General features: G+C 36.3%; 1 protein-coding gene and 1 non-coding gene across 5 annotated transcripts in view; one reads left to right on the forward strand and one right to left on the reverse strand.

Annotated features, from left to right (window-relative positions):
* Positions 1 to 26275, reverse strand: part of Rad51b (RAD51 paralog B) — a 552288-nt gene that overhangs the window by 423629 nt on the left and 102384 nt on the right. The gene's annotated exons all lie outside the window — the stretch shown is intronic.
* LOC138835661 (U6 spliceosomal RNA) lies at positions 12627 to 12733 on the forward strand. The gene has a single exon (XR_011374691.1). It is a non-coding gene; the product is annotated as a U6 spliceosomal RNA (small nuclear RNA).

The raw sequence follows: 26275 nt of genomic DNA on the forward strand, positions 1-26275 counted from the left end.
TTACTCTTCTTATTTTTTTTTTTTTTTGTCAGTTGTGGGGCTTGAACTCTAGGCCTGGACACAGTCCCTCAGCTATTCAGCTCAAGGCCAGAGCTCTACCACTTGAGCCACAGCATCACTTCAGGCCTTTTCTGTTTATGTGGTGCTAAGGAATTGAACCCAGAGCCTCATGCATGAGGGGCAAGCACTCTACCACTGAGCCACCTTCCCAGCCCTCAACATCATTTTTAAAGTATTTGTAATTTGGAAACTTTTAAGCAACTTTATCCATGCACTATTCACTTCTATGAGTGCTTATATATAATGATTTTCTAAAGTCTTTCTAGTTAGTCTTGCATTAACTGTGTAGAACAATGCTGTCCAACAGACTTTTCTACAATAAAAAGATATGCCACATTTGTGCAGTTCAATCCAATAGCCATGAGCCACTTGTAGCTACTGAGCACCTGTAATAAGCTAGTACAAGGAAAGAATGAAATTTTTACTTTAATCTTTTTAGGACCTTTTTATTAGCATGCTCAAGTAGTACAAATGGATTTCATCATGATAATTCCATAGAAGCATATAATATACTTATTTTAACTATAATTAATTCAACTTTAAATGGTCAAATGTGGCTAATGGTTACCATACTAGACAACTCAGTTCAACAGATTTTTTTTCCCACACATGTATCTGCACAACCATAATTCATACATGCCATTCTCAGTTTAGATATCCTTTCTCCACACTGTGTGCTAAGCAAACAACCAGTTATCTTTACAAGTCAGTTTGCCTGCTACCATTTTTTTCGTAAAATTTCCTTTGGTGTCTTTGAGAAGGAGGATAAAAGTACTGTAGTGAAGGACCAAGGAAAATTAACCTGTGAGTCTTAGAAATAGGCCATACATGTCAGAAATAAATCTTGAACAAATCTTGATCTTCAATTTTCTCATCTATAAAATACTAATACTAATCTGGAAAATATGTTGTTAGAATTAAAAGTTCTGTAACAGTAGATTTCTCAACACAAACTCTAAATGCAAGGAGAACATAAAATAATACATTTCAAGCTCTGAAAAATAGCCAGTTCTACCTACGTTATAATATCCAGCTTTGCTACCATTCATTATTGAGGAAAAAATTAAAAACTTCCATAAAAAGTAGAGATAAAGGAATCCATGACCATTAAATCATCATTGTGGAAGATACACTAAACCATCATTGTAGAAGATACATTAAGATACTTTTCAACAGAAGAGAAAGATAAATAAAAACAGGGATACAGGAAATACAAAGTCTACCAGATGAGTACATCACATTATCAAAGGAAGAAAAGGAAAAAACTAAATACAATTTTTAAAAGGAAATACGACACATCTTTCAATATAGCATGGTCAACTAATGATTTCAACTCTCCAATCAAAAGGCACAGATAGTGAATCAGATATAAAAATCAAGATCTAGTCATTTGCTGTCTATAAGAAACACATCTCAGTCAGATGATAGTGGCTCACTCCTATAATCCTCTCTACTCAGGAGGCTAAGAACTGGTTTGAAGCTAGCTCAGGCAGAAGAAAAATCTGTGAAACCCTTGTCATCAATAAACTTTCAAAAAGTCTGAAGTAGAGCTGTGGCTCAAGCGGCAGAGCACTAGCCTAATAGAAAGCTCAGAGACAGCACCCAGACCCTGAATTCCAGCACCAGAGCCATCATGCACACACACACACACACATACACACACACACAGGAAAAAAAATCTAACTGACAAAGACAAATATAGGCTTAGGATGAAAAAACAAAAAAAGATTTTCCCCAAAGGAAAAGGTTTTCCAAACAAATGGACCCTGAAAACAGGCAGAAGTAACTATATTTGTATCTTGTAAAACAAACTTTAAACTAAAATAAACCTGAAGAAACACTTCATATTAATAAAGGAAATAAGCTACCAGGAAGAAATAACAGTTGTTAACATATATGCAGCAAATGTTAGCACATCCAAGTTCATTAAATGAATACTTTTAGACTTACAAGCACTAACAGATCCCAGAATAACAGTAAGAGACTTCAATACTCCACTCTAATATTCCAAACTAAAAAAAAAAAAAAAAAAAAAATCAACAAAGAAACTTCAGAATTACATGAATTACATGACCTTATAGACTACATGGACTCAACAGACAACATAATTTAGGGCATAAAGAAAGCCTCAGCAAATACTAGAAATTTAAAATGCCCAGTATTCTATTGGCCCATAATGGACTATACAAAATGGACTAACTACAAAAAATATCAAACACATGGAGACTGAACAAATACATTGTTGAATCAGTGGATGATAAAAGAAACACAAGGGGAGATTTTAAAAGTTCCTATAATTTAATGAAAATGATAACACCATCTACCACAACCTTTGGGATAGAGAAAAGGCAATGCTAAAAGCAAAGTTTACAGTTATGAGTGCTTACATCAGAAAACAAAAAAAACAGAAATCTCAAATAAGCAGGCTAACCTAGGAAAACAAAAAACCAAACCCAAAACTAACAGATGGAAAGAAATAATAAAAATGAGGGCAGAAATTAATTAAATGAAAACTAAGAATAAAAAAGAATATATAAAGAATAAAACAAAAAGTTTTATGAAAATATGAATAAGATTTTATCTATTGATTGATTGATAAATCGCTAGCCAATCTATAATGAGGAAGGAAATAACCCAAATTAGTTAGGATTAAAATTAGGATTAAAAAGGGAATATTATAACAAATATTAAAGAAATTCAAATAATCATGTGGGAATACTTTGAAAACCAAAATAAAATAGAAAAATCCAGAAGAAATGGATATTTTCTGAATACACTGAACTTACCAAAACTGAGTCAAGAGGCTAGAAAATGATTAAACAGACTTATAACAAGGAATGAGATTGAAAAAGTAACAGTCTACCAACTAACAAAATCCCAGGACATGAATGAATTCACTACTATATTCAAATTTTGAAAGGAGAACTAACACCAATATTCCTCAAACTTTTCCATGAAATTGAAAGGAAAGGAATCCTACCAAACATTACATAAAGCAATTACCAGACAAGGGCACAACAGAAAAAGGAAACTATAAACCAATCTCTTGATGAACATAGACTCAAAAATTCTCAGTTAAAAGTTTAGGAGATTAATTTAACAACAAACTTAAGAGATGATACACAACAGTCAAGTTGGCTTCATTCTTAACATGCAAGAATGGCTCCACACAGGTAAATCAATAAATTTAACAACATATAAACATAATCTAAGACAAACATCTCAACTGATGTAGAAATTCATCTTTAATAGTATTCAGCAACATTGGGCACCGGTGACTCATGCCTGTAATCTTAGCTACTCAAGAGGCTGAGATCTGAGGATCACGGTTTAAAGCCAGACCGGGCAGGAAACTCCATGATACTCTTAGCTCCAATTAACCATCAGAAAAACTGGAAGTAGCACTGTGGCTCAAGTGGTAGAGCACCAGCCTTGAGCTAAAGAGCTGGAGGATAGCACCCAGGCCCAGAGTTCAAGCCCCACAACCAAAAACAAAAAAAAATTAAATAAATAAAATAATATTCAGCATCCTATTATGATAAAAGCTCTGAAGAAACTAAGAATGGAAAGAATTTATCTCAACAGAATAAAGATCATCTATGTCAAACCTGTTACCAACAACATACTAATCAGGGAAAAACTAAAATCATTTTCTCTACAATCAGAAATGAGACAATGGTGTCTATTCTTGCACTCGCTTTCAATATAGTACCAGACTTCCTAAGCAGAGCAATAAGTCAAGACAAAAGAAAATAAAAGGGGGAAGTGGTACTGTGGCTCAAGTGGTAGAGCGCTCACCTTGAGTTGAAGAGCAGAGGGACAGCGCTCAGGCCCAGAGTTCAAGCCCCATGACCAACAAAAAAGAAAAAGAAAAAGAAAAGAAAAGGGATTCTTACAGGTAGAGGAAGAATTCAAATTATCCCTATTTGCAGATGACATAATCCTATACTTAAAAGATACTACAGTCCATACCAAAAAACTTTTAAAACTGTTAAGTACCTTTAAAAGGTGGTAGGATATAAGATCAATATTCAAAATCAGTGGCTTTTCTATATACTGACAACAAATAAGTGGGGAAATATGAGGGAAACATTCCCATTCACATCAGCCTCAAAACAGTAAAATCAAATATATAGGTACAAAATCAACAAGGTGAAAAACCTCTATAAGGAAAACTATATAACTTTTAAAGAAAGAAACTGAAGAAGACACAGATGGAAAAGCATCCCAGAGTCTCAAATTGGCAGAACTAATATTGTGGAAATGGCCATACTACTGAAAGTAATCTATTGATTCTATACTACTTTAACAAAGTCCTAATTTCACTCTTCACAGAAATAGAAAAGTCAATCCTAAAATTCTGGGTAACAGACATTGATTCATTAAAGAAATTCTGAGTTTAAAAAAGAAAGTGATGTTGGAGAAATCATAATACCAGATTTCAAATTATATTACAAAACTACAGTAACAAAAATAGCACAGTACACTCATCTAAGTGTTGGGTTTTTTAAAAAGAGGTAGCCGAGTAAGAACAGCACCACACACGTGGTATTCAGGTAAGGGATAGGTTTATTCAGTAGACCTGCTGGGACCAGGCCAGGTTGGCACTCCACACGGTGGGGAAAGGCCTGGGAAAGACCTGGGGAAAAGCTGGGAAAGACCTGGGAAAGAGAGCTGGGAAAGATCGCATCTGGGCCTGGGCTAGGCCTTATCTAGGGAATGGGCAGAGAAAGGTATGGCCACATCAAATTCAGATGTGACCTTAGCGGATGCAGATGTGACCTCTTCGAGGTGTGCCAGTTGCCTAGGTAACACAGGTAATGGGTGGAGACTTTGCTGCGAGAAGGGTGGAGTCTGCTCGCCATCCAGGAGCAGACCTTACACTAAGCATTGGTAAAGGAGCCAAAAACTTACACTAGAGAAAAGTAGTCTCTTCAACAAGTAGTGCTGCAAAAACTAGATATCTATATGCAAAAGATCTTAATATAAGAACTGAAACTTTCAAAGTGCCATAGTAAAATACTGGAAGATGTATGCATAAGTATTTTTTTTCTGTGGATTTTTTGTTGTTGTTTGGATGGTTTGTTTTGTTGTTGTTGCTTTTTTTTTGTGGGTGGTGAGACTTGAACTCTGGGCCTGGGTGCTATCCCTCAACTCTTCAGCTCAAGTTGAGCCCCAGCACCACTTCCAGCTTTTTCTGTTTATGTGGTGCTGAGGAATCCAACCCAGGGCCTCATGCATGAGGGGCAAGCACTGTACCACTGAGCCACCTTCCAAGCTCCAGTATATATTTTCTTAACTGAAACTTTCAAGCTACCATAGCAAAATATAGGCGCAGATATTTATTTTCTGTCTAGAAAATATGACACAGAATTGACAACTAGAACTTCATCAAATTAAAAAGTTTCTGCACACCAATTAAAAGAATTATCAGAACCAAGAGATAACCCCCAAAATGGGAGATCATCTTTACTTGATGTTGTTAGGTCTGCTAGGGAGAACAGTCTCCCAGCAGTCATCACCTGACTGTGGGTCGGCAAAGGATCCCAGGCTTTGGGGTCACTGGGATCATTACTTGAACCGCCCTGGCCATGCCTCCCTCTGACCAAGAGAGCTTCCCCAGGCTCTCAAGCTCACTTCGGCATCCGCTATGGTCCTGCCTCCCACCTTTCCCTACATAATCTGGCTCAACAGGAGTCCCCCTCTCTTCCTTTTCTCTTTTTCTCTTCTTCCTTCCCCACTGTCTCTGCATGCCTCCATCTCTTGCAGGCCCCAGTTTGCTCTCCTGCCAATAAACTCTTTTTCTGGCTGAACCATGTGGTGGTTTCCTTTCCAGCGAACCTTACAGATATTACATGGGTAAGGCATAAAAGTAGTCTAGAACATACAAAGATCTCAAAAAATTAAATACTACAACATCAAATAATTAATAAATGGACTAGCAAACAACTTGAACAGTTCTTTAAAAATAAGCATGATTAATAGATAAAAAATGTTGAACATCCTTAGTCATAAAGGAAATGCAAATCAAAACTACTAAGACTTCTGGGCTGGGAAGATGGCTTAATGGTAGAGTGCTTGCCTAGCATGCATGAAGCCTTGGATTCGATTCCTCAGGAGGACATGGCTGGAAAGTAGTTCTATGGCTCAAGTAATAGAGTGCTAGCCTTGAGCAAAAAGCAGCTCTGGGACAGTGCTCAGGTACTGAGTTCAAGCCCCAGAACTGGCAAAAAAACAAAAAAAACTACTAAGAATTTTTTTTCACCCCAGGCAAAATGGTAATCAAGAAAACAAGCAACAAATGCTGGTGAGAATAAAGAAAAAACGTAATCCTCATACACTGTTTTGTAGGAATGTAAACAAGTACAACCAATATGAAAATGGTGTGAGGCTCCTTAAAAAACTAATATTAGATCTACTTTCTGACTTCACCATTATCATTTTGGGGCATATGGCTGGAAGAGTACAAATCAACATACAAGAGAGATACCAGCATACATGTATTTATTACAGCTTCGTTCACAAATAAACTGTAGAATCAGCTGCAACTATCCAACAACTGATAAATAAAGAAAATAAAGTACATATATACCATGAAACAGTTCAACCATAAAAACCTATCATTTGCAGGAAAATAGATGAAATTTGAGAGAAATAAGTCAAGCTCAAAAAGTCAAATATTGAAGGTTTTCACTCATTTGTTGGATCTATACCTAAAAGATAAAGAGATATACACACATATATACACAGCCATACAGATAAATATACACAAAAAATAACTAACTGAGGGACTGTTTGGAAGAATGAGAGGAAACAGGAAGAATGAGGGAGAATAATGAAGGATGAATAATACTAAAATAAAGTGTGCTTATGTATGAAGAAAGCATAAACAAAGTCTCTAGATGGTGTTAAAAGTAGGGAGCTAGGGGGGACAAGGAAAGAGTAATAGATGAGGTTAATCAGACTATAAAATAATATCTGCATGTGTGAAACTTTTTTACATGGAAACTTTTTTTTCACTAGAAAATGACAGGAAAGTAAAACAAGCTCTGTTGGTGGTAGGTTCCAGCAGGAAGGGGAGGGTCAATGTGAATGAGGGTAACTATATTCAAAGATTTTTATAAGCATGAATGAAAATAGAACAATGAAACCTATTGAAGTTATTTTAAGGAGGGGGCATTTGACAGAGGGATGGAGAGAATGAGTTTGACCAAGATATATTGTATGCATACATAGAAATGTCACAATGAGACCCCTTTATACAAAAATATGTGCTAATATAAATGTTAATTGAAAAGAACTTAAAATTTTGAGTAACATCATGTGGCAAACATTTACTAAGTATCTACAAATATTAGTCACTGTGGAAAGGCAACACAAGCTTTTCATTTCACTTTCATAGTGATAACTATTTTCCATTCAAATATGCAAGACAGCTTATTCATTTATTCAACAAGACCAAATATCTCTGGTAAAAAAAAAAAAAACAAAAAACAAAAAACTGAGGGAGGCAGGGACCCAGTGGCTCATGCCTGTGAACCTTGCTACGAGGGAGGCTAAAATGGGAAAGGTCAAAATTTGTGACTAACTTGGACAGAAAAGTTCACAAGACCCTCCTGAACCAATAGCTGTGTGCCATGGAGCATGCCTGTCATCCTTGCTATATGAGGGCTAAGCCTGGGAAGACTGTGGCTTGAGGCTAGCCCAGGTGAAAAAGCTTGTAAGAGTCCATCGCAACGGAAGAAGCTGAGTAGTGGTGCTGTCTGTCGTCACAGCTACAACAGAAACCCTAAAATAGGTGGATCAAGTTACAAGCACACATCTAAGCAGGAAATGAGACCCTATCTCAAAAAATAACCATTACCCTAGGCTGGGAAGGTGGCTCAATGGTAGAATGCTTGCTTTGCATGCATGAGGCCCTGGGTTCGATTTCCCAACACCACCTAAGCAGAAAAAGCCAGAAGTGGCATTGTGGCTCAAGTGATAGAGCGCTAGCCTTGAGCTGAAGAACTGAGGGACAGCACCCAGGCCCAGAGTTCAGGCCCCACGACCAACAAAAACAAAACAAAACAAAAAATAACCTTTACCCAAAAAAAAGGCTACAGGCAGGCCTCAGAAGCTGAGCATCTGCCTAGCAAATATAAGGTCCTCAGTAGTACTATCAAGAGAAGGGGAGAAAAGAGGAGCGGAAGGGAGGAGGGAAAGGGAGGGGAGAAGGTAAGTGGGAGAGTGAAGAAGGGCAGAGAAAGGAGGGAGAGAGGAGAGAAAGGAAGGAAAAAGGAAGGAGAGAGGACAAAGAAGGGAGGGGGAAGGAAAAGAAGGGGAGGGAAGGGAAGTGGGAGAACAGAGAAAGGAATGAAAGGAAGAGGAAGGGAAAGGAAGGGGAAGCTGAGGGTGAAGGAGTCAACAAAACAAATTCCTTTACTCTGATCTTATATCCTAGTGGAAAACATGGAAAATAAGCCACAAAACAAATACATGTAGTGTCAGTAGAGCTAAAAAAATAATAAAGTGTGATATAATAAATTGCAGAACCTTATTTTCTAGAAAAGGTTGTCTAATAAAACCTCTCTGTCAATGTAGTGTTTGAGAAGTAAATGAAGCATGGAGATGAGCTTTGTATCCATATGAAGAAAGAATGCTCCCAGGAGAGACAAAGAATGGCCAGGAGCTAATAAATAACAGACCTTACACTGGATACTAGAAACACATGAGTGAACTAGAAAAAAGTACAAAGCCTCCAGAATTTTACATTATCATTAATAATTGAACCAAAGTATAATGTGTTAAAGGTAAGTTCAATGAAGAAAAGAGGAAAAGATAGGGAAACAGAGGGTTGATGGGAGCAGGTAAATAACAAACACATAAACTATAAAGCAAGCTGTTAAAGCCATAAAGTTCAACTCCTAGGTTCATTGTTTTAATTGATATACTGTTCTTTTTCCTTATACTGTTTCTCTTTCCTCTAGTCTTCACCGGGAACCACAGTATGGCAAGGACCATAGTCAATTCTCTGTTATATGCCTAATAGCAGTACAATGATATACAAGAGCCAGAAAGTAAGACAGACGCTGGAGGTGTAGCTCAGCTATCCAGTGCCTGCCTGGCAAGTACAAGTCCCTCACAGCCCCAGCAAAAAAAGAAAACATGATTACAATAACTCACATTTCTGCTCTAAATAAAAAATGAGAAAATTCCATCATAATTGGAGACTATGACCCTAAAATAAAGAAATAGTTCTTCTTTTGGGGGGAAGTTCATTCAGAAAATAAAATCACACTAATAAAATATACCATTCAAAGAAAAGTGGTATCGGAGTGAGAGAGAACTACTTCAATGAATCTAGAACTAATCCCATCAACAGAGAGCTTGGCAAGCAAACAGAAGTATAAAAGACTGCAAAAAATAGAGGAGAAAAAAAAAACAAATTAATCATTACATAGATTATTAAATGAACTAGTGACAAGTTACTTGTACATATAAGGAAGGACTTATTGGTGCTATCTGCTTTCTTCATTATTATTCTTTAGGACTTAAATATTTCATTGCAAAGCTGTATCCTATCACTTAGCAAATTAATTCATAATTGTCAACACTTTTAAGTCATAAAGCAAAGAAAGAAATGCCAGAGGCATATGGGAAAAATCTTTACAACACACGAAGAATCTGTTTAATCTGAATGAAAATACCTTATTCATAACTTTTTTCCTAATTAGAATGTAATACATTTTTATTTTTGAAAATCTGGAAAATTCAGAACTATATAAAGGAGAAAAGAAATATTAGCTTTAATCCTTATCAATAAAAAAAACCACTGTTAATATAACAGTATTCCTTCCCACAATGTAAATTAGGATTCATGGCTTAATCATCAAGAAAATGTAAATGGACAGCATGTTCTGATACCTGACATACCAACAGAATGGCTGAAACTAAATAGTTAAATATCAAGCCCAAACAAGAACACTGAACAACCACTAGTCAAATGCTTTTGGTAAGGATTTTCAACAATTATCAGTATTACCAAAGCTAAACATATGACCTAGTATAAAAATTAAACCCCTCAGTTGAAGAGAATGTTTGATATATTAACCAAATGGCTTATTTATATTAGCCCCAAACTGGAAAGTACCAAAAATATCCATTAGTAGTAATACAAACATTTGAAACCATCATTCACATCATAGAATGCTACATGGCAAACAAAATGAAATACAACCGCACGATGAAATGAAATGAAGCTCATGTACAAAAGACACCATATACAAGAAGTTAATATGATTCTATTTGTACATAGTTCAAAAACAAACACACATTCTAATTTATGGTTTAGAAGTTGGGGTAGTCATCCTTGGGGAAGATGGTAGCTGAAGAATCTCAGGTCAGATGTTCTATGATAATGGTCACTTGTAGTTTTTTAATGTGGATTCTGATTTGAAATTTTTCACTTTGTGAAATTAATTAAGCTGTACACTTATGACTATATGTACCTTTCCATGTACATATAGTTTTAAATTCCTTTTTTAATTTAAATTTAAATTTTATTGTCAAGGTAATATACATAAGGGTTGCAGTTACAAAAGTAAGGAGTGAGTACACTTCTTGTCAAACTTGTTGCCCCTCCCTCATTTTTCTCCTACCTTCTCTCTTCCTCATCCCCCTAAGTTGTACAGATCATTTCCAACATATTGTCTTCTGAGTATTGCTGTTTTATTGGTCCTCCCTTGTTCTTTGTCTCATTGGGGTTTTTTTGTTTGTTTGTTTCCCCCTCCCTTCCCTAATTCAGATAAAAGTATATACCATACCCAGGGTACCAAAATCAAATACAGTGACAACAGGGAATAGACCATATGGGGGGGAAAACACAAAAGAAAAAAGAAATCATGCAGTACATTAAAAACAGTGACAACAAAGAAAAAACTCTTATGTCCATGTCTTAGAGTTCATTTCACTTAACATTAGCTTATGTGGTCATATGTACATAGCTATTGAGCGATTCTGCTCATCTGCTAAGATAACTAATAAAATTCTTTAAAAAAATAAAAATTCCATCTAAAACTTTATCAGAAAGCTAAACATGGAGCTGAAGTGGTAGAGCACTTGCTGAGCACAGGCACTAAGTCCAATGCCTAGCACTGAAGAAAAAACAAAAGTCTACCAGGTACAGAAGATATGACCATGTCTTCATAAGGACAATTTTACACAAAATTTTTTAAAAATGAGTAAAGGCTACCAAAGTTATTATATGACCTAGAAAGGTATCACATTAGAAAGAAAAATCAGAGAGCATTTCTAAACAAAATGTTAAAATAGAAATCTACCAACAATTTTTTTAAATAGTCACGTAGAGTTTATATGGGAATTTAGGAGTGGTTAAAAAAGAAGTGTTTAATACAAGAAAAACCATTACTATAATTTATTACCTTAACAGAAAAGAGAAAAACATGTGACTTATCTCAATAATTCCATGTAGATTTATTATTTAAGAAAAGAACTTCCACCAGTCTAGTAACAAAACTTTCTGACATGAAAAGTAATTTATTAGGAGACTTTACATCAGAACAAGAGAAAAAGGCCCCACTATCACCATTTGTATTCAAAGAAAAGAAGCATGAAGTTTGGGGGACAAAAAGTTGCCACTGCATTTAATGTGATTGTCTTCCTGAAAATTACAAGAATGTTTTCAAAACCATTTTAATAAGCAAGGAATGTAAGCTTTTGTACTCAAAATCCTATCTACAAAAAAATCAATTCTCTATTGCAACCAACAATTTGATTTATCTTTTAAAAACTACTAAAAAAAACTATGTTTTGTTTTGGTTTTTTTTGCCAGTCCTGGGGCTTGAACTCAGGGCCTGGTCACTGTCCCTGAACTTCTTTTGCTTAATGCTAGCACTCTACCACTTGAGCCATAGCTCCACTTCTGACTTTTTCTGTTTATGTGGTACTAAAGAAGCAAACCTAGGGCTTCCTGCATGGTAGGCAGGCACTCTACCACTGAGCCACATTCCCAGCCCAAAAACTACATTTTTTAAGAGCTACTAAAAACCATGACTAAATTTAACAAGAAAATAATGTGCAAAATCTTTGATGATAGTGCTCTGTAATGAATAAATAAAAAATGCCTAAATACAGAAATGAAACATTTTCATGAATGAAAGACTGAATGTAATAAATAGTATGAAATCTCTTCAATTTATGATTTCAAAGAAACTAACACATGGTTAAAGAGGGCTTTTTTTTTTCTTTTGGAAACACTAGTCAGAAAAGCTGAGGGACAGATTTCCAAAGAATTCTCGGTCTTTGATAGAAAACATTAAAAACTAAAAGCCCCATTTCAAGGGCGATATCTGATTTTTGGTTTTTCTCATGTCTAGTCTCATCATCTTCATGGATAACAATCCTGCTCTGTGAGGATTTTTCTAGAACATTCCAGTGCTTCAGAAAACATCCAATATTGGACCTGAAGATCAAATAAGTTACCCGTTCACAGGACAAATATAACAAACTTTGATGAGGGAGAGATCTGACTGTTAATAGTGGAACACTTAATCATTTAAAACACAGTGCTCGCTTCGGCAGCACATGTACTAATATTGGAATGATACAGAGAAGATTAGCATGGCCCCTGCGCAAGGATGACACGCAAATTCGTGAAGCGTTCCATATTTTTCATGATCTTGTATTTAAAGAATCCCACAGACTCCACTCCCAAATTACTCAGCTGATTCAAAACTTTGGCAAAGTAGCAGGGTATAAAATTAATCCTCAAAAATCAATGGCTTTTCTGTATGCCAATAATGAGAAAAGTGTGGCTGAAATTAGGAAAGCAACTCCATTTGTAATAGCCCCACAAAAAATAAAATACCTTGGAATTAACTTAAGCAAAGAAGTGAAGCACCTCTATGATGAAAACTTTAAAAACCTGAAAAAGGAAATCAACACAGAACTTTAAAAATGGCAAAACCTCCCATGCTCCTAGATTGGAAATACTTCCCAAGGCTATCTACAAATTCAATGTGATACCTATCAATATTCCATCCTCATTCTTCAAGGAAATAGAAGAGGCAATCCAAAAATTCATATGGAACAATAAAAGACCCCAAATAGCTAAAACGATCCTCAAAAGAAGAACAGTGCTAGAGGAATATCAATACCAAACTTCAAACTCTACTACAAAGCCATAGTAATCAAAACAGCTTGGTACTGGCAGAAGAACAGACCTCAGGACCAGCGGAATAGAATTGAAAACCCAGAAATGAACCTACAGACCTATAGCCATCTAATCTTCGATAAGGGAGCTAAAAAAAATAGAATGGGAGAAAGACAGCCTCTTCAGTAAATGGTGCTGGCAAAATTGGTTAACTACTTGCAGAAAACTAAAGCTAGATCCTTATATATCACCCTGCACCAGAATCAACTCCAAATAGATCAAAGACCTCGGAGTCAAAGCAGACACTCTGAAAACATCACAGGATGGAATAGGAGAAACAACTGCCCAATAAATAAGTGGACTAAAGACTTAAAGAGAAACTTCTCTGAAGAGGAAAGGAGGATGGCCAATAGACACATGAAGAAATGCTCAACCTCCCTAGCCATAAAAGAAATGCAAATCAAAACAACATTGAGATACTACCTCACCCCAGTTGGAATGGCTATAATCAAGAACTCTAATAATAACAGATGCTGGAGGGGATGTGGACAGAAGGGAACCTTACTGCATTGTTGGTGGGAGTGTAAACTTGTTCAACCACTTTGGAAAGCAGTATGGAGGTTTCTCAAAAGACTCCACATAGAGCTCCCCTATAACCCAGCAATCCCACTTTTGGGCATTTACCCAAATGATCACAAACAAGGCCACACTAAAGATACCAGCATGACTATATTTATTGCAGCATTATTTACCATAGCTAAGATATGGAACCAACCCAGATGCCCCTCAGTAGATGAATGGATCAAGAAAATGTGATATATATACACAATGTAATTCTATGCCTCCATCAGAAAGAATGACATATTGCCCCATTTGTTACAAAATGGAAAGATTTGGAAAAAATTATAATAAGTGAAGTAAGACAGGCCCAAAGAAACTTAGGTCCCATGGTTATTATATAACTAGTATATGTCTGAGTCAAGCAGAAAAGGTCAGATAAGCTGATGTTAGGGAAATGAACCCTAAGATATGTATTCAAATGTTTTTTCTTTCAGGTGATTGTTTCTAACACATTTATAAGATTATTTCTTTGTTGCTTTGTATGTCCCTCCCACATGGTATAATCCCTGCTTTTACTGTATTTTAGGTTGGTATAATTTGTGGAGGGGAAGGGAAAAAACAAATTGTTTAAATAGGGATACAGGTGGATCCATTGCAACAATGAGTTGTAAAAGTTATTATGTGGAAAAACGAACTTTACAACTTTGGTGGGGGGAGAAGGAGGATTGGGTTGGGGGGCAGGGAGAGGATGGGAAGGGATGGGAAGGGGAAACAAAGGAGGAGGCTACAATGCTTGATAAGAAATGTACTCATTATCTTGCCCATGTAATTGTAACCCCTCTGAACAGTATTTTTACAATAAAAAAATAATTTAAAACACAAAAATAATCTTCACAAGACAAATTCTAACCTCAAGGAAATAAAGTACTTAAGTCTAGATTTCCTTATTATAAAAAATGTTGAATATGTATTACTTAATGTTTTATGAAGCCCTTCACAGTTATACAAAGAGGAACATACCAGAGTTAAATAAGATCTGTGGAAGACTCTCACATTATCATTCAGAAAATCTGCAGAATCAATTTTTAAAGAACAAAAAAGAAGTATCCCAAGGAAACAGTCTAAACTATTTCAAAAAACTCTTTGAAACTTGGGAACATGCTCTGGAGTTTAATACTAATGAAATGATCATCCTAGAATATCAATTTAAATCAGCCTTGAATAGTGGTTAAAAAAACATTAGGCCACAGGAATTTTCCACAGGCCCTCCCAAATTTATTACTCATGGCAGTACATAGGAATGGCCTAAGAAATGGCCTAATTGACTGTGGGTTATATTTTCTATTTGTTTCTTCTTCTTCCTCCTCGTCTTCTTCCTCCTCCTCTTCCCTCCCTCCCTTCCTGTCTTCCTTCTTCCCTTCCTTCTTTCCTTTCCCTCTCTTCCTTCCTTCCTTCTGCCCTTCCTCCCATCCTTTCTTCTTCCTCTTACTCCTCCTCTTCCTCTTCTTCCTCTTCTTCCTCTCCTCCTCCTCCTCCTCCACCTCCTCCTCCTCCTCTTCCTCTTCTTCTTCTTCTTCTTCTTCTTCTTCTTCTTCTTCTTCTTCTTCTTCTTCTTCTTCTTCTTCTTCTTCTTCTTCTTCTCCTTCTTCTTCTTCTTCTTCTTCCTCTTCTTCCTCTTCTTCTTCCATTTTTACTTTCTTTGGTTTGGAGCTTTTAAGGAAATATCTAAATAGCTTTTGTTAAAGTTATGGAATATGTAAACTTTCTTAAGTATATTTGCAGGCTTCTACCTTTTATACCTTTGAGCCTTTGCTCATTTTAGTTTCTTAAAAGTAAAATGTCTTGGAACATATTTAACATATATCAAGTCCTACTCAACCTTCAAGGCACAATTTAAATGTCATTTCCTCCCTGAAGAATTTCACAGTAATAAAATGAACTGTTCCTCCATCCTCTGATTACCATAGGGAGAAAGAAACTAATACTAAATTAACCTCTATCACATGCCAAGTGCTTTACAAAACTTTTTTTTTCATTTTAATCTTCTTGACAGTCCCATAAAGTATTATTATCTCCAAGAGGTTATTCAACAGAATAGTATCATACATTTGGATTTAAATAACATCTATCTGATTTCAAAGTCCACAATTATATACAATTTCATGTTGGCTCTATTATGCCTTTATCACAGACTGTTTTAGAGTTTATATGCTGATCTACTCGAGTAGGTTATAAGATCTTTGAAGGCAAAATCCCTATCTATGTTTGAATCTTCCTGTCTTAACAGTATCCAAAAAATATCACATAGCACTCTCATAGTGCCAGAAATAATGTGAAGAAACTAGTACAGTGTTCATTTCTCTGGTGTAATTTGCTCTGTGTAACCTCCAAAGAGAATAAATACTGGATATTCAGCCATACAGAGTACCTGGGACCAAACAAGGAGAAAATTGGACAAAATATGCATAAGAATGATTCCAACAATTAGACAAAAGTCAGTGTAAGAGTGATTTGTATGAGAAGAGAAATAAACAAAGCCAGCCCCTAAAAATTACCCCTGGAAGCACTTTCTGGGGTGCAACACATGGAGTGGTAACCCACCCAGCCTACAGAGGTTATGCTGTAGTAGGGTGATAGCGCTTAGAGTCCAAAGGGTGAAAAGGAATAGAATCTTCAATACACAATACTAAATAGAAGGGAGCTCTGCAGAGAAGGGCTTGCACAATCTGTATGGGGCTCCCTTGAGATTAAATGTACATTCATAATCTGCTCAAGACCAAAAAAAGGCCCCTGAACAGTAATCGTTTCCTGACCACATGTAAGACTGTAGGACCCCTTGACCACCTAAAGTATAAAGACCTCATTCAGTATCCACAACATTGCACATTGACTCCAGAAGGGCCACATCCTAGCAATAAAGCTGAACTAACTCCAGGACAATGATTCCAAAAATTTTAGAATGTACCAGAACAACCTGGAGAGTTTATAAAACACAGACTGCTAAGCATCAACTGCATACTGAATACTTTTGGAGCAAAGGTGGAAATTTACTTTTAACAAGTTCCAGATAACACTGGGACTATTGGTTAATCCAGATATCATTCTCTGAGAACGAATCTCCACCCTAAAAGGAAGGGAGGGGGGAAAAACCTGTAGGTATATTTCAATCCAATTTAAAAAGATTGCATTGATCCACAACTCAAAAAAAACTTGCTAGAATAAAGTAGCGCTCTAATACAAGACAGTAAAATTCTACATGGTACCCAATATATTTATATTAACATTAATATTAATAAATTAGGCAGAAGATCAATGAATTAGAATTACAGCAAGGAAAAATATTCAAAGTAAGGCACAGCAAGCAAAACCACAAATGAGACTAGCAAAAGCTTCTGATCTGTGAAACAACATTCATTGGATTGGTGTATTTGCAATTCCAGTACCATGGGGAGGGGGAGGAGGAGGCACAACAGGATCTGAAACACTAATGGCCCAAAGTTTACTATATCTTATGAAAATTAGCAAAAAATGGAAAATAAAAAAGAAACAGATAGAAGCAGTAGGACAAATGTTTTTAAAACTATATAAAGCACATAATAATCAAAATGGTAAAAAAAAAAATAGAACCACTTACAAGGAGAAAAATTCAAAATCAGTAAGAGAGTAAGACAGAGAATTGCCTAGTGAATACACAAAGTGAATGCCACTGACTTCTCCTTAGAAATATTGCAAGCCAAAAATACAATAAAATGACAACTTCAAAGCACTAAAAGAAAAATATATAAAACATTGCCAACCTGGAATTCTGTATCGAACAAACATATCCATCAAAAATAAAATATTATTTTAGAAAACGAATGCCCAAGGGAATTCACTGTAAGCCCATCTTCAGTACAAAAAATATGAAAAATTATTGTTCAGGGCACCAGATGAAAGCCTAGAACTAGGAATGCAGAAATCATAATATAGAATACAGAAATGGTAAACTCAAGGCATTTAATACTAACAGTTTTACTACTATAATTTATTTTACTTGGTACTATTTTAGTTTATTTTTACTATTACTATTTGATTCAAATTAAATAATACTTTTATCTTCATTCAGTTCCTTTAAATGCAACTCCCATCTCCTCCCCAAAGCCTCTGGGAAACATTGTTCTGTTTTTAAGAGTTTTACTACTCTAATTACATGATGTAAGTGGAATCATACAGTACTTGTCTTCCAGTGACTGTCTCACACCACTTAGCATAATGTCCTCAGCTGCTACATACAACTACATGTTGTAGTATGTGTCTGAATTTCTTTTTTAAGGCTGAAGAGATTTCCATTATGTTTATATGCCACATTTTGCATATCTATTCATGTGCTGACAGACAGTTAGGCTGGTTCTACCTTTCAGTTTTTTGTGAATGATGATGCTATAAATACAGATGCACAAAATCGCTTCCATTTGTCTGAAATCTTCAGATGACTAGAAAATGTTAGAGAAGACCATGAGTTAAATGGGAAGACTTACAAACATGAGCTACCATGTTACCAAAGAATCCTGGAAAATCAGGGGAAGAGTACATGGCAGTAACAATCATCTTGGATGGGCTTATATAAGACTTAAAGATCAGAGCACCCTTCCTTATTTTAATGCACAGAAAAACAGCAAGTATTCATTTTATGTTTCTAATTATAAAACCAGATACTACAAACTTACTCACGCTGGTAGTGATTTATAAGCTACTGTTAATAGGGTGTACTTTTAAGATGAAAGATTCCAGTAACCACCTTAATATTAAAATAAAGATAAAACTTGGCTATGTAACCAGTGAATGTGTTCAACTATTAACTTATCCTGCAGGCAATGCCTTTGTTGGCGTAACATTTCAAAAGCTTTCTCATTTCAAGATCATTCTTGTCTACCTAGTGATGATGCACATTAAAATTAAATATGCCTGAAAACATAGTTAGCCAGGAAAGCAAGGATGTTGTTTCATGAAAAAAGCAGTGTTTAGTGTGTTCTTTCAAATCCCTTACACAGTACCCTGCTTTTCCTTTCCAAAAGCAACATAGAAATTAACAATAATACAAGGAAAGAAATTCTGATGCTAAGTGAAGGCAACTCTGAAAAACCAAAGTCTACCCCAGGATTCGTTTTCAGAATAATGTTAATAGTGAGGATATACATAAAGCTGCGATTTTCACATAAATATACAGAATAGCTCATTTTAATTCAGGATTTTGCAAGGTTTTATTTATATTTTATGTTTGTATCATAAAAAGTGATGCATTTATTATTTTAATTGAAATGTTTTTTGGAAGACTGTAAGAAACACAGCCTATAGTGAACTTTTAAATAAATGGTCAAGAAAACTGTATATCAGCTTCCATAGCACCTAACAGATTACAGGCTCTTACCTGGTAACCAAAAAAACATGAGATGCTGCCTGGTGCAGCAACTCACACCTGTAATCCTAGCTACCTGGAATGCAAAGATTGGGAGGATCAGGCTGGAAATGTGGCTTAATGGTAGAATGCTTGCCTGGCATGCATGAAGCCCTGGGTTTGATTCCTCAGTACCACATAAACAGAAAAGGCCAGAATTGGCCCTGTGGTTCAAATGGTAGAGCGATAGCTTTGAGCACAGAGAGGCTCAGGGACAGAGCCAGACCCTGAGTTCAAGCCCCAAGACCAGCAAAAAAAAAAAAAAAAAAAAAAAAAGTTCATGAGGACCCAATTTCAACAGTCACAGTAGTGCATCCCTTCTACCCCAGTCCAAGATGGCTCAGGCAAAAGTCAAGAAAAATAATGAAAGCAAAAAAGGACTGGAAAATGGCTCAAGTGGTAGAGCCCCTCCCTAGAAAGCAGGAAACCCTGAGTTTAAACCTTAATACCATCCCCACCCCCACAAAAAAAAAAAAAAGATAATCAGCAAAAGAAGAAATGAAGGAAGAACTGATGAACTTGGTTATTTTGATGTTACTGTTCATTTCCTCTTCTTAAAGCTACAGTATGGTTACCTAGGTTTTGGTGGTAATCAAAAAGTAAAAATAGAAATAATGTTCATAGAAAGGACATTATTTCCTCTTCTAAACTCCTATGGCAAGTCCTTTTGTTTTTGTTTTTGTTTTTTGGGTCCAGTCGTGGGGCCTGAACTCTGGGCCTGGGCGCTGTCCCTCAGCTCTTCAGCTCAAGGCTAGCGCTCTACCACTTGAGCCACAACGCCACTTCCGGCTTTTTTCTTTTTGCTTACGTGGTGCTGAGGAATCGAACCCAGGGCCTCATGCATGCAAGGCAAGCACTCTACCACTGAGCCACCTTCCCAGCCCCTGGCAAGTCCTTTTAACTTCACAAAAGATTTGTAGGAGTTCTCAGAAATAATAAAGCTCCTTGCAAAAGCAAATAGATGTGTTTTGAAATAACATATACAAATAATTCCTGTTTCTCAATTAATGTCAAAGAAATCTCTGATTCTTAGTCAGATGATAATTGTAAACTGTAGAAAACACAACACCAAAATGAGTCAGACTGAACTCAGAAATTAACTACTCTTACTCGTTACCTGATAAATTTATTATTCCATACTCACAGGTAGCAACAACATTCTGAACATTTCACTACTTCAGTCCATTCCTTCAAAAATAAATCTAAAGATCAGAGAATTTTTCATAGAACTCTTTTTTCTTTTCCAGTCCTGGGCCTTGAACTCTAGACCTGAGCACTATTAGTAAGCAATTTTTGCTCAAGTCTAGCACTCTACCACTTGAGATACAGCACCACTTCTGGCTTTTTCTGTGATTAATTGGAGATAAGAGTCCAGGACTTTTCCTGCTCAGGATGGCTTTAAACTGTGATCTTCAGATTCAGCCTCCTGAGTGGCTAGGATTATAGACCCTGGCTTGTCTTCATAGAACTCTTATGGAACCTATATCTATGTCCAAAGGTTGAAGGCATGGCTCAAGAGTAGAGTGACTGCCGAGCAAGTACAAGTCCCTGAGTTCAAACCCCAAAAGCTAACATCAAAAAAAAAAGTTTTACTGGATCAAAATCTAGAGCCTTCCAGTCACAGTCCAACCTTTCTTCCATAGAGTTGTCCATTACATATTAGCTATTAAGACTTCTTGTCAATTATAACTCCCCTTATTCTTCTGCTTGGTATAAAAACAAATATAAAAATGCCCTTATTGTCTTAGCCATTTACTTCTGGACATACTTGAAATTTGTCCCTCTAAAAGCATGATAATCAGAACAGAATAATCTGACTCAGAATTAAGTAGTGCTAGCATCCACCCTATTCCAGATACTTCACTGAAGTAGCCTAAGATCATAATGCATTTTTGAAAGAAACATGAGAAACTTACTCTAACTTCAGTTAACTTAAAGATGTTTAAGTCTTTTCTCCACCTCCTCCATCTAAGCCAGTTCTTACCAATTCTGAAATGCATAGCATTCTATATTATATTATAAGCTTGTCCTTGGTTCAGAAAACTATATATTGACATACAGTAGTAGATCTAAACTTGATCTTTTGCCTCTTACCGTGTACAAAAATCGACTCAAAATGGTAAAAGATCTAATGCAAGACTTGAAACTTTGAAACTACGACAGAAAAACATAGGGGAGATACTTTAAGATACAGGCACACTGTTCTCCTCCTGTAGCATATTATCTAGAGTTAATAACACTGAAATAGTTTCTATTAACCTCCACCTTTCCATGCATTCTTTTAGAAAGACAAAAGTGTTAAAATCTTAACTTATCAATAGTCTATAAAAAGAGTAGCTTGATATGCAGTTATACAATGTCTTCTACTTTTCTCTCTGAAACCCACTTATTATGAACTACTGACACTTTTTAGTGTTCAAAACATTTCCAAATCCTTATTACACATAAAGATGTGCCCATGTGATAAACAAACTCATATCACCACTGTTTAGTTCTTAGTAAACAGTCATACCTAGTAATTGTGTAGAACGGATTTTTTTTCTGCTACAAGAGTCATCCTCCTAGCAAGTAAATAAATAAATAAATAATATTGAGACTAAAAACATGAAATACTATGCTTCCTAATATTCCCATTAGCCACTAGACTTATAAAGTTTTGCTTTTGCTTCTGATTTTTTTAATCTGACCATCCCATTAGAAACCTTGGCAAAGTTGATGAAGTAGTGTTAAAAATCAAATCTACATCTGGTTATTAAGTATTTGAAAAAAAAAGAATAATTTTGTGATTTTCCCTAGAGATTTAGGATCAGGTTCAAACTCTTTAAGACCCTTCTTAGGTGGGGCATATAACTGCCTAAACTAGGATAAATCCAGGACTGAACATGTAAACGCAAGCAAAGCAGACAATCTCAAAGAAAAACATCATATGCTCAAGGCTATGGTGCTGGCATAATACAGGAAATTCCAAATGAAAGTTCTTTCTATGGCTGTGATGGGATGCTTACCAATGTACAGCCTCTCCCACACTGTTGAAAAAGCCAATCTGCTTTTCCTTTTTAGGTTTTCATTTCTACAAAAACACAGGTAAAACTCATTAACTTATGCAATACTTTTAAAATATCCTTTTTCAGAAACTGTATCTGGAATTTCTACTGCATGTCGTAGACAGTATAGTATGTCCATCACTGACATCACAAGATAGGAGAATCACAGACTCCACTGAAACCTATCAGCCCACCTAAGGTTTTCATCTTTCAAAGGCTCAAGGAACCTAAGTGATTTACCTGAAATAAAGCAGCCGATTAATGGAAAGATCAGGAAATGTGCACACATAATTTTGTGCCCTTTGTAAAATAAGACACCAGGTGCCACTGGACATACTCAAAACCCTTTCCATATAGGAATCATAGTTTTCCTGACTGCTGAGTTTTACATTTTAAATGTCTGCTAATTCAGAAGCCTACTAGTTTTCATTTAACAAAACTAGAATATCACTCTACAAACTCATAAGAACAGAAAAAAAATGAGTGTTGAACTTATTACATACTATAAAGTACATTTTACAAACCACATTATAATAGGCTAAGTGTACAGTAATCAAATGTCATCACGTATAATTAAAGATAAATTCAACGTGTCAAAACAGAAGATCAAAGCACTTTGAATACTGCAGGGCCATCATTTTCCGTGGCCTGTTCTTGACCATGCCTTTAATTCACACAATTTGGTGAATCACAGCCTCTTCTACTAGAAACAAGTGCCAAAGAACCCTATTTAAAAAAAAAAAAAAGTTGACAAGCATATCAAAGATTCTCTACTCACATCTGTGGTGGTGGGGGGGACATTTTCTAACACACTATAAAAACACACAAGATGTTTTTCATTCTCTGAATCAGATTACAATCTTATATTTTAAGAAGAGGACTTCATACTGTGGCAAAAAAAAAAAGTAAATCATTTGAATTACCTGGTATATCCCATTTGTTAGTGGCTGTTTCCTTTGTTTTATTTCTAATACCTACTATGGAAATGAAACACTACCTGAACGAGTCAATAAAAAAGAACCAAGGATACTATCGCCCTGCATGATACAGAACAACCTCCCACTTCAGTTATTTTATTCCGCTAAACTTTGGCTGAACCACACTGGCTGTTACTTCACAGAGGAAGTCACTGCCAAATTATCCACAGGCACAGACACACAGACAAACCACAATATGGAGAATGTCAGCCTTACTCCTAAGAATCTTTTCACTCAAGTATGTGCTGAGTAATGAGGAGTTATTCAGTAAGTTCAGATAAAAGTAGAGTTAGAATAGGCTTTCAGAGATAAGTAATCAAGTGAGATAAGAGCTACCCCCAAAGACAGGAAAGTCAGTTGAAAAAAAAACTACATTAAATTTTGTTCATTGAAACCAGAGAAAGTGATTTAAGAGTTTCTGAATTAAAAATCCTAAATAACCCTAAATAGTGAATTCAAGCTTACTATGTAGACCTTTAATCAGAGCCTCTAAAATGCCACATTGTATCTTTTCAGATGATGATTTCAGTGTGAAAAGCTTGTATTCATCTCTAAAATACTGGGCAAGTCAGCTCTACAACCATGCTGATTTGATAATAAAAGTATAATAAAAGATCTTTTCAAGACAACCAAAGACAAATGCATTTCAAAAAGTTAAAGATCTTTCATAATAATTTTACTGCCCACTACAATACCATGACAGATGGAAATGCTATTTTGGAAACTGTGTATAGGAAAAAGGTCAAACAGTAATGCAAAGGGTTTCTTCAAAGAAATGGTGAAAAGAATAATAGAATTCACAGTGCTTTGTATATGCTCCACAGAGTATACTCTGGACTATGCATTTCTTTTCAAGATTCAACTAAAAAAACATAATGCCATTTTTGACATCTTTAATTATTGAGTTAATTGATCTGCTTTTCTCTGCATGTTTTAAATCATCCTCTGGATCTACAGAATAGATAAGAACTTTTGACATAAATGCATTTAATTTTTATATTATAATCCAATATGTGTTTGGAATAAAAGTTAATAGTACACAATCATCCCTATTTACAGATAATGTATAATCTGGTTTAGAAAACTCAGCATAGGCATAATATGACATGTAGTTGCACATCTGTGCACAGATATGCAATATGAAAAACTAAAATAAGACAAAGAAAAAAATCAAGGTCCAGAAAAGTTATGCAGATCCAAAAGGGGCATTATACAAAATCAAAAGACCACACTCATAATACTGCCAGTGCCATCAAGAAAGACAAAGAAAAGCTAAGAAACTGTTCTATGAAAGGAAACTAAAGAAATATAATGAAATTTCATTCCCAATACTGAGATTAGGAGAAACAAAAAGCCATAAAGGTCATATTGAAACATTAAGTAACAGTTAAGGTGGATTATACAGCCAGGCACTGGTAGCTCATGCCTGTAATCCTAGCTACTCAGGAGGCTGAGATCTGAGGATCGTGGTTCAAAGACAGCCTAGGCAGGAAAGTCCATGAGACTCTTATCTCCAATTAACCACCAGAAAACCAGAAGGGGTGCTGTGGCTCATGTGGTAGAGCGCTAGCCTTTAGCTGAAGAGCTCAGGGACAGCGCCCAGGCCCAGAGTTCAAGCACCACGACCACCAAAAAAAAAAAAAAAAAGATTATACAATAAAACATACATAGCCGGGCGCTGGTGGCTCATGCCTGTAATCCTAGCTACTCAGGAGGCTGAGATCTGAGGATCTCGGTTCAAAGCCAGCCCGGGCAGGAGAGACCGTGAGACTCCTATCTCCAATAAACCACCAGAAAACCGGAGGTGGCGCTGTAGCTCAAGTGGTAGAGCGCTCACCTTGAGCTGAAGAGCTGAGGGACAGTGCCCAGGCCCAGAGTTCAAGCCCCACGACCGACCAAAAAAAAAAAAAAAAAAAAAAAAAAAAATAACATACATACATGTCTAAAAATGTCTTAAAAATTTTAAAGTGCTAAAAAAAAAAATTTAGGGTATCCAGGGGCCAGTGGCTCATGACTATAATCCTAGCTACTCAGGAAGATGAGATCTGAGGATCATGGTTCAAAGCCAGGCCAAGCAGGAAAGTCCATGAGACTCTTAGCTCCAATTAAACACCAAAAAGCAAGAAGTGGAGTTGTAGCTCCTTGAACACTAAAGCTCCGGTACAGTGCAGAGCCCTTCAGTTCAAGCCTCAGAACTGACACACAAAAGAGAAGAGGGGGAGGAGAGGAGGGGAGAGGAGAGGGGAGGAGAGGAGAATGGAGGGGAGGGGAGTGGAGGGAGGGGAATGGAGGGGAGGGGAGGGGAGAGGAAGGAAAAGGAGAGGGGAGAAGAGGGGAGGGGAGGGGAAGGGAGAAAGGAAAGGAAAGGAAAAGAAAAGAAAATCACAATCTCTGGAACTCACCAGCAAGTAATTTCAGGAAAAAACTATTGCAATATGGCAGTGAGAAAATATGGCAAAAATGTTAACAGCAGGTAAAACTATACAAGTGGTTTAGGGGAGCCAATTTACTATACTTATAACTTTTTTACTATACTCATAACTTTTCATTTCTTGAGGTTTTTTTACCCTAATAAACAGTTATTGTGCACATTATAAAAATGTACACAGGATGAAATTAAAATACTAAAATATTGTTAAATTCTAATATTTTCTCCTGTGCCACAATGGCACACCCTGGACATCTTGTCTCACTTACCTTCATCATTACTGGAGTATGTATGTATGTACACATGTATGTGTGCATGTATGTATATGTGGATATATATATATGTATGTATGTATTATGTGTGTGTACAGAATGCCAGGGAAGGGCTGGGAAGGTGGCTCAGTAGTAGGGTGCTTGCTTTGCATGCATGAGGCCCTGGGTTCGGTTCCTCAGCACCACATAAGCAGAAAAAGCCGGAAGTGGGGCTGATGCGCAAGTGGTAGAGTGCTAGCCTTCAGCTGAAGAGCTGAGGGACAGCGCCCAGGCCCAGAGTTCAGGCCCCACGACTGACAAAAAAAAAAAAAGAATGCCAGGGAAGGTTTGATGTTCATGTGACTTC

This window comes from Dipodomys merriami, unplaced genomic scaffold, assembly GCF_024711535.1.
Source record: "Dipodomys merriami isolate MVZ:Mamm:240054 unplaced genomic scaffold, mDipMer1.0.p SCAF_1, whole genome shotgun sequence".
In the NCBI taxonomy this organism is placed as follows: domain Eukaryota; kingdom Metazoa; phylum Chordata; class Mammalia; order Rodentia; family Heteromyidae; genus Dipodomys; species Dipodomys merriami.